The sequence below is a fragment of the Ictidomys tridecemlineatus genome, chromosome 15 (genome assembly GCF_052094955.1).
Source record: "Ictidomys tridecemlineatus isolate mIctTri1 chromosome 15, mIctTri1.hap1, whole genome shotgun sequence".
In the NCBI taxonomy this organism is placed as follows: Eukaryota; Metazoa; Chordata; class Mammalia; order Rodentia; family Sciuridae; genus Ictidomys; species Ictidomys tridecemlineatus.
The window spans coordinates 4,976,790-4,989,082 of NC_135491.1; positions in this window are offsets into that span (position 1 = coordinate 4,976,790).

Consider the following 12,293-nt stretch of genomic DNA (forward strand, 5'->3'; position numbering starts at 1 on the left):
ACCACCCAGGTTGAAGGACACTATTGTAGACTACCAGGCTCCAGAGGCAGATACAGCTGCCTTCCAATCCCATCTTGATGCCTCCCAACATGAGTTCTAGGTCAATGGCATCTCTTTGACTCTCAGTTCCCTCCTCTGAAGGAGAGGAGAGGCTTTTATGGTGAAGACTGAAATTCAGATGAGCACTAAATGAGAATAGGTGGAAATTTTCTGGGATCGGTGGAGCAAGTCTACTTTTTTTTTTTTTTTTTGGTACGGTGGATTCAACTCAGGGGTGCTTAATCACTGAGCTAAATCCCCAGACCTTTTAAATTTTTATTTTGAGAGAGGGTCTCACTGACTTGCTTAGGGTCTCACTAAATTGCTGAGGCTGGCTTTGAACTTGCCACCCTCCTGCCTCAGCCTTTCAAGCTGCTGGGATCACAGGTGAGCATCACCTGCCCTGCTGGAGGAAGTCTAGCAGGTGGGGACCCTGCCCTAGCAGGCTCTGTGCATCGGGGCTCCACTCAGCCATGCAGTGTGGAAGTTCCAGGTGAGGGGAGGAGAGTGCTCCACAGTAGGAGCTGCAGCTGAACATCGCCCACCCTCAAGCAGCTTCCCCTCGACCTCTTGGAGGTCTCATGTATTAACCTGTGTTAAGCACTGAATGTGCTCAGAGACCCTGCAAATGCTGTGTGTGGGTTATAATTAGTCTACACGGTGCAGATGAGGCAGTTAAGACTTAGATTGGTTACATTAGTGGTCTGAACCTCCAGGAAGAGAGCTAGAGACAGAACTTGAGTTTGGCTGACTGATTCCTCCAGAACTTGCTCTGAACCCTCTCTCACCCCGAATTCCCTCAACAGCCTCGGGTTTCCTCTTTCCACCTCCAGTCATCCCACTGGGCACTTAGAGGGTACGCAGCACTCAATGGGCTCTAAGTGCTCGATTCAGATGCCCATACCACAGGAAGGACAACGGTGGCCGGGTCCTCCAGGCAGAGCTGGGCCATCCTGGGTGCAGCCTGGCTGCAGGGGTAGCAGGAAGCACACCTGCAGAGGGTCCTGCGCTGGTGCTGGGGGCCCCGAGGGTGAGATGTGCCAATCCTCCTGATGACAACATCCTGGCTTTGGGACAGACACCACTTTGTGTAACAAAGGAAATGCAGCTCAGAGAGGGAAGTCCCTTGCCCAATGTCCCCGTTATTAAGGGGCCACTGGATTTCAGGACCACAGACTTCAGGTGGAAACGGCACTTCCGTGCTGACTCACTGGCCTCCACAGCACCGTCACGTTGCCACCTTTCCTGTGACCCTCCAGTGCTTCCACTGTCCCTGGACCCACCGGACTGGGATCCCTGCCCTCAGCCCAAGGTGTCCCTGTGCTGGTCACCGCAGGCACAGGGGATTCACTCTCCACTGCTGGGGTCCTCTCTCACCCTCCCAGCAGCTCCCTGCAGATCCCCCCGCCCCAGATGCACCTCCCACCAGATCACCCCCTCGGCCATGTCCTCTCCTCCCCTAAGGGACCTTCCTTGGCCTGGGATCCCTCCCGACTTCAGCCCTGGGCCTCCGAGGACTGTGGAAGGAGGCCGCCCCAGGCCTGGGGAGTCTCTGACTGGCCCGTCCTCATCTCCTCACGGATTCTGGACTCCACACTGACGTACGACCCCCTCTGGCCAATGCCCCTGGCTCCTTCCCAGGGACATCCCGAGGTAGAGTCCCTTAGGCCCCTGCTCCCTGAGAGCTCTCCTGATGCGTGAGGCGACGAAGTCACCTCCCACGCTCTTGTCCTCCTGGTCTCTCAACCGGCCCCTTTCTTTCCAGCCCAACCTTCAGCTTCATTTTCTTCTTCTTTTTTACCAGACTCCACACCTGACTAAGTGGTGGCTGCACCTGGGCTAGGGCCTTTCACAGGTGAGACCCTCCCGTGTCCCCTGCAGGCATCCTGCCGAGGGCGTCTCACCATGTGGCCAGCTGAGCCACTCCCCGGGGCTCTCCTCTGACACAAGGAACTGACTTCCTGACCCCTCCCCAGGGAGTCCTGGCACCCCACCTGACAGACATGGCCCACACCAGACTCCGAAGTGTCCCGACTGCTGTTCTCCCAGTGCTTTCTATTTGAGCTTCACATTCACTGATTAAAACTCCAAATACAGAACTTATCTTTGACTTCTTATTCCTTTGCCCTCAAATCCGGTCCAAACCTACTGATTCTGAATGTCCTGCCCACACAGCAGAATCGTCCCCATCACCACTATGCTGGACCATGGTCCTTCGTATCGTCACCAACCTTGCATTGACTTGGTCCTGAACCTGCTGCCTACCCCCTCCCCACACCCAATCCATTTTCTAGACAGAAGCCAAATGACGTGTGTGTGTGTGTGTGTGTGTGTGTGTGTGTGTGTCTGTGTGATGCTGGGAACTGAAATCAGCTGGACAAGCACTCTACCACTGAGCTACATCCACAGTCCCTTTTTATTTTGAGACAGGCTCTCACTATAGGCTGGCCTCTAACTTTCCATTCTCCTGCCTCAGTCTTCCAAGAAGTGGGGATTCCAGGTGTGCTCCATGGCACCTGGCCCAAATGATCTTTCAAGAGGACAAATAAGATCACGGCATTGAAGCCAGGCGTGGTGGTATGAGTCTGTAGTCCTAGTCACTTAGGAGGCTGAGGCAGGAGAGGCACCAGGGCCCAGGAGTCCAGGCCAGACGGCCACCAGAGGGAGGCCCTGCCTCAAAACACTAAATTTTACGACTCACGACTTTACTGTGCTCAGAGCCTCCAGCCGTGTCCACTCAGATCTTACAACCGCGTTCCTGTCTCACGGAGCTCTCTGGAGACCTTGAATGTGCCAGCTCACTGCCCCCTCGGGGACTTGTGTGCTTTGTCCCCTGCAGCTCCTGGCATCCTTCCTTGTGAGATGCCCTTGCCAGGCTCATCCTGCATATTCACTTAAATCTTACGTCCTCACCCACCAGGTTGTAGGCCACCCCCACCCAGGCACGGCCTGCCTCACCAGATGCTTTTCTAGTTCATTTACCCATTAATTTTTTTCCGTCCTAGAAGCCCCCTGCACTAGGTGGCCAGCTGCACAGGACAGTCCAGCTCGCTCAAGGCTGTGTCTGGAGTCACACTGCCCAGTACAAACATGACAAATAGGAGCCACAGGGCTATACTTTTCCAGGATCGAGGGGGAAAAAAACAAGCTTTAAAATTCAGGGGCAATGTTTTATTTAACCCAATATACCCAAAAGGATATCACTGGAACATGGCACCAAAATAAAAAGTATTGATCTGCGTGTCGGGGAGCATACCTGTAATCCCAGCTACTCGGGGGTTGAGGCAGGAGGATCCTGAGTTGGAGGAACCTTAGTGAGACCCTGTCTCAAAAAGTAAAAAAGAGTAAATAAATTAAAGAAAAGCAATTTTTTTTTAACATTCTGCCTCTGAATATCGCGAGCACGTTTTGCCCTCTGCACACTCCAGGCGAGAGCTTGGAGCCCTCTGCTGCAGGAGGGTCTGATACTGCTCTGCTCTTGGTTGAGGAGCTACCTGTCATGAACAGCCCTGCAGACAATGATTCTTAAATTGTTAAACCCCAACTTACTATGAGCTGGGGTCCTCTCCCTGCCGTCTGGCGTCCTGTGGAGTGACTCAGGCTCTCTGAGCTCTGGCAGGGACTTTATTGAGGTGGGAGGGGCACAGGGTGTCAGGACCCATCATGTGACAGAAGCCCAGGGTGTTTCACCGTTTCCTGGAGAGACGGATCTGTCCTCCACGGGCTCTTGTAACTTGTCTGCAGCTACCTCACCTCTAACCTGCCGTCCCCAGATATCAGGCATCATGGAAACCAGTTCTTGCGAGTCAGGAAAGTGACAAGGACCAAGGTGGGAAGGATGGGAGACAAGCCGTGGAAGACAGGGAGTCTGGGAAGCACAGCTCACTCCTCTGCTTACGCAACCCCTCGGGTGCCAGATGTTGGGTTTTCCACACTGAGTAATCCTCCAGTCCTCTGTGGACTTAGCAGAGTGTCCTGCAATTCCATTCTGTGCCTACCCATCCCAGATGCAAGGGCAGGGAGCAGCGTGCTACTTCTCCATGGGAGGAAGGTCAAAGAACTTTGTGTCACTTGTGAAACATTGCACTGTGGCACTGGGGGACACCGTCACTCAGGTGGGAGCCTGCAGAGGAGCAGAGCACATTGGCTGCTGGGGTCCCCACAGGAAGCATCAGAGATGCAGTGGCTCAAGCTATGGAAAGGGCTTTCCCCCTGTGCTGGAGTCTACAGCCCAAGATCCAGGCGTCCACAGGGCTGGCTCCTCCCAGGGCCTCTCTGTGGCTTGTGGATGGCCCCCTCCCAGCAGCCTCCACCTGGCCTGGGCTCTGTGCACGTCTTCGTCCTAATGTCCTCCTCTTAGGAGGACATCTGGAAAAGAGGTTAGGCCCGCCCTGATGGCCTCATTTTAGCTCCTGAAAGGCCCCACCCCAAGTAGCCACGTTCTGAGCTGCTTCAGTGTGAGATCCGGGGAGGGGGCTCTGGACAATGGAGCTATGGGAAAGGGCACCCCAGACATGCTGGAGAGGGGCTCATACAAACAGACGAGGAAGACCACTGCCTGCAGTTCAAGAGCGAGGTCCCAGCAGGAGACAGGGGCTGGGGATGTTGGCCATGGGGGGTGGAACGTGAAGCCCACCCGGAGGGGTCCACACACAGAGAATGCAAAATTGGAGACAAGAGCGTTCTTCTGATGACTAGGATGTTTGTGTTTGCCACGCAGGAATTCACGGTGAGCGATTCGCATCAGTTATAGTAGCTGTTCAGTTAAAACAAAAGGCCTCTGTACATAGTGGGACTCTCGACTCAGCGGTGAAGAGACAGACTCAGGACGGCTCATCCAGGGGTCAAATGAGCCAAGAATGGATTTTACATTTTTTATTAATTGAAGAAGACCAAAAAAGAACATTTCATGACAGTGAGAAGTGACATAGGAGGGTGGGATGGGGTGTGGCTTGGTGGTAGAGTGCTTGCCTGGCATGCACGAGGTCCTAGGTGCCATCGTCAGCACTGGGGGCAGGGAAAAGCACCAAATCCAATTGCAGTGTCCTGAGGTCATGTGTGTGGCCCCGGCTGTCCTCCTGCAGTCCAGCAGGGCTGAGAAGCTGCCCGAAGACCCTGTGCCCTACCGAATGTGGACTCTTCACTATGTGGCCCTTAATGAAAAATTCTGGCCCCTGGCTAAATGGCGGGTCAGCCACACAACCAGTGGCCTGTGGGCCTGGGTTCCAGCCCAGGAGACACCAGCCCAGGCTCACAGCCATGTCAGGCAGCCCTGGTTCAGTGGTGGAGGGCGTGTGCCTCATGCCCAGAGATGCCCCCTGGCTGGACCCCAGAGCCACTTCCTTGGGCTTGGCCTAGACTAGGCAATGGGGCCACCTGGGTGGAAGCGGCTTTGAGACTTTCCTTCTTACTTCACCCCAACTAGGCTGTGCTGCTCATGCTCATCTGTGCGTTTTGCAGATCCTGGTGGGCTACGCGCAGAGTGTTTGGGAGCCAGGAACAGGACCTGCCTCTGGGCACCAGGCAGGGGCACCAGGAAGAGCCACCAGCCTTGAGGAGACGTCGAGCTGTGCTGGCCAGTACTCCTGCAGAGTCCTCCTCTCTGGGCCCTCTTGGCCCTTCTCCACCAGGCACTGTGGTGTCCCCGCCATACTCCTCACTTGACTTCTCCCCCAAGTGTGCCTTGCTCGAGACTCTCAGATATATTCTGTCCTGACCCTTCCTCCCTTGGGAGTCTTCTGGAATATATATGTTATGTGTGACCACAGATAAATTCTTATAAAATGCAAACGTAAAGATATCTCATTCTGATTTCAAAACTTCAGTGATGCTCTATGCATTCCCCACTGCCCTGGCTTGGGGATGCTGCAATGGGATGCAGGAGCTCTGGCAGCTACCTTGTAGCCCAAGGTGTCAATCACGAAGAAAGCCACAATATTTAGGATGAAAAAGTGGACAGATTCAAATAAATATGGATCGTGATTGTATTGTCCAGACAGAACCTAATCTATTCCTACTCAGTCCTCTTCAGTCTTTCCATATTTCTTTACATCACTCAGAACCTTAGGTGACACATAACGTTTCAGGAGCCCTGGCACCTTGCGGATGTGGACAGTGGTGGCTGAGGCTGATGCTCAGGCCTGGCCTACTGTCCCAGCCTCCTGGCCTCCCTTCCCCTCTCTGCTCCGGGTTCCTCTCCCATCTGCATCTCTGCCTCTTGCTGCGCTTCACCAATCTTTCTCACCCCAGCACTTGCCCCTTTCTTTATCATGATTTCTTGAGGGAGAAGGGGCCTGGCTGCCCAGATCCCCTGACCCTTGATGGGGGGAAGTTTGAGCATCTGCAGCCCACAGGGGATCCAAGCTGAGGAAAACGCCCAGGAGGCAGAGTTTCCAAAAAGCCCCAGGGCACTCCCCAGATGTGGGTGAAACAGTGCCCCGTGGGCATGTTCTTGGGTCCTCCTGAACCACCAGGAGTCCTGGTTTCCCCTTTCTGTTGCCCAACTTGTTTCAGTTCCTGCCCCTTCCCCCTGCCCCTGCGAACATTTTCTGCTGACTCTTGGGGCCTGAGTCACTCCCCTGGAAATAAGGACTCAAGCTCCCAGAGCAAGGACCACGGCTGAGGGCTACACACAGGTGAGAGACCCATGTAGCTGGGCTGTGGACCTGGGAAAGGGTGTACTGAGCAGAGAGTGGGGTACAGAATACCCCGGGGTAAGTCATAGAGAAAGTCAGGACTAAGACGTGGGCACAGCAGACACACACCCCTCTCAGGATGCTCTGCTGTGAAGGATGGCCAAGAAATGGGCTGCAAACTAAAACCTGGGCTGAAGTCAGAGAGGCACTGTGTAAAGATGAGCAGCTCTGCAGCCCCCTGGGTGCCGAGGAGCAATCAGGAGTTGAGAGAAAACAGGGATGCTGCAGGAGGAAGGGGATCAGGGAGGGAAAGGGGCAGGGGGCTCTGGAGCCTGAGGACAGGGTGGGTATTGGGCCAGGATCTCCTGTTCTGCTTACAGAGCTGAAGCCAGAGAACAACAGCTCTGAGCAGCCAGGGCAGTGGCTCTGCTGGGACAGGAGGCAAGGGCTTCTGCTGTGGGTGGGAGGGGGAGCGGAGGCTCAGAGCTGTGAGGGGAAGAACTGAAGGTGCCATTATAGGTCATGTCATGTGAACGTGCGTGGAGGAGAAACCGGGGAGCCTTGGGGAGCAGGGATGTGTCCACATACTGTGTGGTCCTGGACGTGACAAGGGAGAATCCAGTTCTGCCCCCTTGAGAACTGCAAACCGAGGTCACACCCTGCTGCAAGCCCCAGTGTCCTCCTCCATCCCCATGTCCACATGGAGCTTGGGGAGATCAGGTGAAGCTGTGGAACACTGACAGGCAGCACCGGGGCTCATGTCCACGGGGAACCAGTGTTTCTCCTGTGAACTGCGGCAGAGTCTGAGTTCCCACGCTTTCTTCTCTGCCTTTCCCCATCCTATCATTGCAGAACCTTCTTTATCCATTGCACAAAACTTCAAGGGTTGCCTTAGAGATGCCTAGAACAAGCCGTCCTCCAACTGTCTCTGCAGTTGCCGGGAGGTGGGGGAGGCTTCTCCAAGTTGTTTCTGAGAGGAAAGAGCATTGGGGTTCCGTAGAAATGTGACCCCCAGGTGCAATTTCAAACAACCAGCAGGCACTTTATAAAGCAAAAACAAGAAAGTAGCATTGAATTTAATATACAATTTTATTAAATAATCATATAACCATATAGCCAAATTATTTAAATATGTAGTCAATGTAAAAGTTTATTACTATTATTATTTTGGTACCAGGGATTGAACCCAGAGGTGCTTCACCACTGAGCCACATTCCCAGCCCTTTTTGTATTTTTATTTAGAGACAGGGTCTCACTATGGTGCTGAGGCTGGCCTTGAACTTGAGATTCTCCCACCTCAGCCTCCTGAGCCTCTGGGATGACAGGTGTGTGCCACTGCTCCTGGCTATAAAAGTTATAAACGAGATATCGCACATTACCTTCTTCATCTTATGTCTTCCAACTCTAATGGGTATTTTACTTTATGGCCCATCTCAAATAGAACTGGCTGCATTACAGTGCTTAAAGCCCATGTGAGGACCCCCTGCCATGTGAGATGGCCTGTGTGTAGAGGTGGCACAGCCCAGCGGTCAGAAAGACCCTGGCTATTGGAAGACTCCAAGCAATGAGCTTAAATGCCCTAAATCTGCACAAGGCGTATCATACTTGAGAGAGAGAGAGAGAGATGAGAACCCACAAACCCACCACCCTAGCCTTACTCTGTGTGTATGTGTCTGTCATCTGTTACTGAGCCTCTTGGTACTGACTCATCCACCCCTTGAGGAAGCCTGCTGCACAGATCAGAAGAGACCTAGGCCTGGAGCCTGAGCCTGGCTTGTTCTCTGCCGTCGAATCTCCTGAGATGGCTGCGTTTGGACGGTCCTTTCTATCTTGGTCTTCTGCATCCCTGAGAGTCAGAGCCCATCCAGTGGGCAGAGAAGAGCATCCCATCCACCTAACGGGGAAGCCCCAGAGGCCAGGGGAGACAGGGTCCCCTGCCCAGGCTCCTGCTGACACAGAGGCCACCTGATGTAACCCTGGCCAACATGTTACCGGTTGTCACTCTGATTTGTTCCCCCTCGTTCAAAACTCTGGAGTATTCATTAAGATGTGCCTGCCACATGCAGACCTGATTGAAGACCTAGCCTTCAAACCCTTCATCCCCTTTCACACAGTTTACTTTATTTTCAACTAAAACACATTTTCCATTGGTTACTTTTATGTTCACCTAGTTTAGAACACAGAAATTGTGGGTGAGTTGCAAGGTCACAACCCCAGTGGTGGGACTTGCCTAGATCAATAGATGTCTTATGCTTGATTTTTTCCTGATGTTGAGTGAATAGGTTGACTTCTAGTCCCCTTGACAGGTTTCTTTTCTCTACATCCAACTACTAAACAAATGTTACAAATTTTTTTCTAACAATAATAGTTCTAGTTAATCTTCTTGATTATTTTTCTCTTTAATGATGTTAATAGGAATAAATATGACAATTATAAAAACAAAATGCTGCAACTTCTATATCTGAGATATCCTATTTTATGATGTTTTGGTTATTGTCAGATTTTTCAATCTTCTATTTTCAATCTGTGGCCTGAGGCTAACTTGTACTCTCCTGACTTTCAACCTTCTAATTTCTAAATACATGCACAAAAATTCTATTTTAACTATGTAACTGTGATAGTAGGAGCAAATGTGGCTCCATTTTGTTTTATGACTTCATGCTGTAAAACAACCATGCCAAGTAGAAGGGTGAGGACTGAGGCAAGATTTCTTTTCCTTTTGCTGTAGAAACCTTTAAGAACACGGAACGACCTAATGGGGTATTGTTTCTGTAACTAGGGTAACAGGCCTCTGTTTCTGTAACTGGGGTGACTGGGCTAACTGGGAATGGTTAGGCTTCACTCTGCTTGACTGCATTGTCCCGCTTCTGTAACCTGGCTTGCTTGCATTGGCTAGACCCCCTGAACATCCCCTTTGTGGTTTTCAGGCTTAAAAGGAGTGCCCTTGCAATTGTTTGGTGCTGATCAGGGGAAGAGCTTTATGTTCTGGTCAGCCGCCACCGGTGTGCATCAATAAAGGCTTGATTCAACTGCTTTAAAGTACAATAAAATTCATCATCTCTAGTCGTAGTCTCCCACACAAAGGAGAGACCCTGGAGATACACAAAACCAAAATAAATTTATAGGAGTAAATAGTAACTCAGCAGTCAAACAGAGCCAGAAGTAACATGAGCATTATGAAAAAGCAAGGAAGAAAAGGAGTACAAACAATGCTTGACAGCCTAAATCTACAGGAGAACCTAGAGGCACCAGAAAAATGGTCAAATAAAGAACTCAAGGAATACCTTACGCAGATGGAATGGAATCTTAAAGAGGTCATGAAACAGCAAATTCAAACAATGAAAGAACACATTGAAAATGAATTACATAAACAGAGTCAAGAAGCAAATAAGCAACCTTACCAGGAATAGAGATTATTAAAAAAAATCACACAATAATCCTAGAAATGAAGGAAACTATAAACCAAATTAAAAACTCAAACGAGAGTATCACTAGCAGAGTGGAGCAAGTAGAAGTCAGAATGTCAGACAATGAAGACAAAATATATCATCTCGAAAAGAGTCTATCCAATTCAGAAAGGCTGGTAAGAAACCATGAGCAAAACATCCAAGAGATATGGGATAACATAAAAAAAACAAACTTAAGAGTCATCAGGATAGAGGAAGGTATGGAGGTCCAAACCAAGGGAATGAGCAATCTGTTGAATGAAATAATTTTATAAAACTTTCCTGACATAAAAAAGAAAATGGATGTACAAATTCTAGATTCATACAGCCACTGAGCATACAAAATCACAGTAGACCAACTCTAAGACACATTGTTATGAAGATATACAATATACAGAACAAAGAATATTAAAAGTTACAAGAGAAAGGAGGCAGATTACATTCAGGGGTAAAGCAATTAGTTTAACAGTTGATTTTTCATCACAGACGCTGAAAGTGAGAGGATCCTGGAACAACGTACTTCCAACACTGAAAGACAATGGATGCCAACCAAGAATTTTGTATCCAGCAAAATTAAGCTTCAGGTATGAGAACGAAATAAAAGTCTTTCACGATAAACAAAAGTTAAAAAGAATTTGCAGCCAGAAAAGCAGCACTGCAAAGCATCTTGGGCAAAACACTACACGAGGAAGAAATGAAAAACAACAACCAAAACCAACAGTGGTAAGTACCTCAATAACGTGAGAGTGGGGTAAAAAAAAAAGCTAATAATAGAGGGAGAAACAAACCAAATTTTTAAAAAATAGATACATAATCAAACATGACTGGAAGTACAAACCATATATAAATAGTAACCCTATACATTAATGGCTTAAACTCACCAATAAAGCAACATAGGCTGGTAACCTGAATTAAAAAAAACACATCCAACAATATGCTGCCTTCAGAAGAACATCTGATTGGAAAAGACATACACAGACTGAAGGTGAAAGGTTGGGGAAAATCATACCATGCACACGGTCCTTGTAAGCAAGCAGGAGTGGCCATCCTCATATCGAATAAAACTGACTTCAAGACTAAGTTAATCAAAAGGGATAAGGAAGGACACTATACACTGTTAAAGGGAACCATTCACCAACAAGACATAACAATTATCAATATTTATGCACCAAATAATGGTGCTGTAACGTTCATAAAACAAATTCTCCTAAAGTTCAAGAGTCAAATAGACCACCATACAATAATTATGGGTGACTTCAGTACACCTCTCTCACCATTGGACAGATCTTCCAAACAAAAGTTGAATAAAGAAACTACAGAACTCAATAACACAAATAATAACCTAGACTTAACCAACATATATAGAATATTTCAACCATCATCAACTGGATATACGTTTTTCTCAGCAGCACATGGATCCTTCTCAAAAATAGACCATATATTATGCCATAGGGCAACCCTTAGAAAATATAAAGGTGTGGAGATAATACCATGCATCTTATCTGATCATAATGGAAAGAAACTGGAAATCAATGATAAAAGAAGGAAAGAAAAATCCTACATCACTTGGAAAATGAACAATCTGTTACTGAATGATCAATGGGTTACAGAAGACATAAAGGAGGAAATAAAAAAATTCTTCGAGATAAATGAAAATACAGACACAACATATCGGAATCTATGGAACACAATGAAAGGAGTTTTAAGAGGGAAATTCATTGCCTGGAGTTCATTCCTCAAAAAAAGAAAAAAAAACAACAAATACATGATCTCACACTTCAACTCAAAACCTTAGAAAAGGAAGAGCAAAACAACAGCAAAAGTAGCAGAATGCTAGAAATAATTAAAATCAGAGCTGAAATCAATGAAATTGAAACAAAAGAAACTATTGAAAAAATTGACAACAAATAAAAGTTGGTTCTTCGAAAAAATAAATAAGATCAACAGACCCTTACCCTTGCTAACGAAGAGAAGAAGAGAACTCAAAATACTAGCATATGGAATGAAAAAGGCAATATCACAACAGACACTACAGAAATATAGAAGATAATTAGAAATTATTTTGAAACCCTATAGTCCAATAAAATAGAAGATGAAGACATCGATAAATTTCTTAAGTCATATGATCTGCCCAGATTGAGTCAGGAGGATACACACAACTTAAACAGACCAA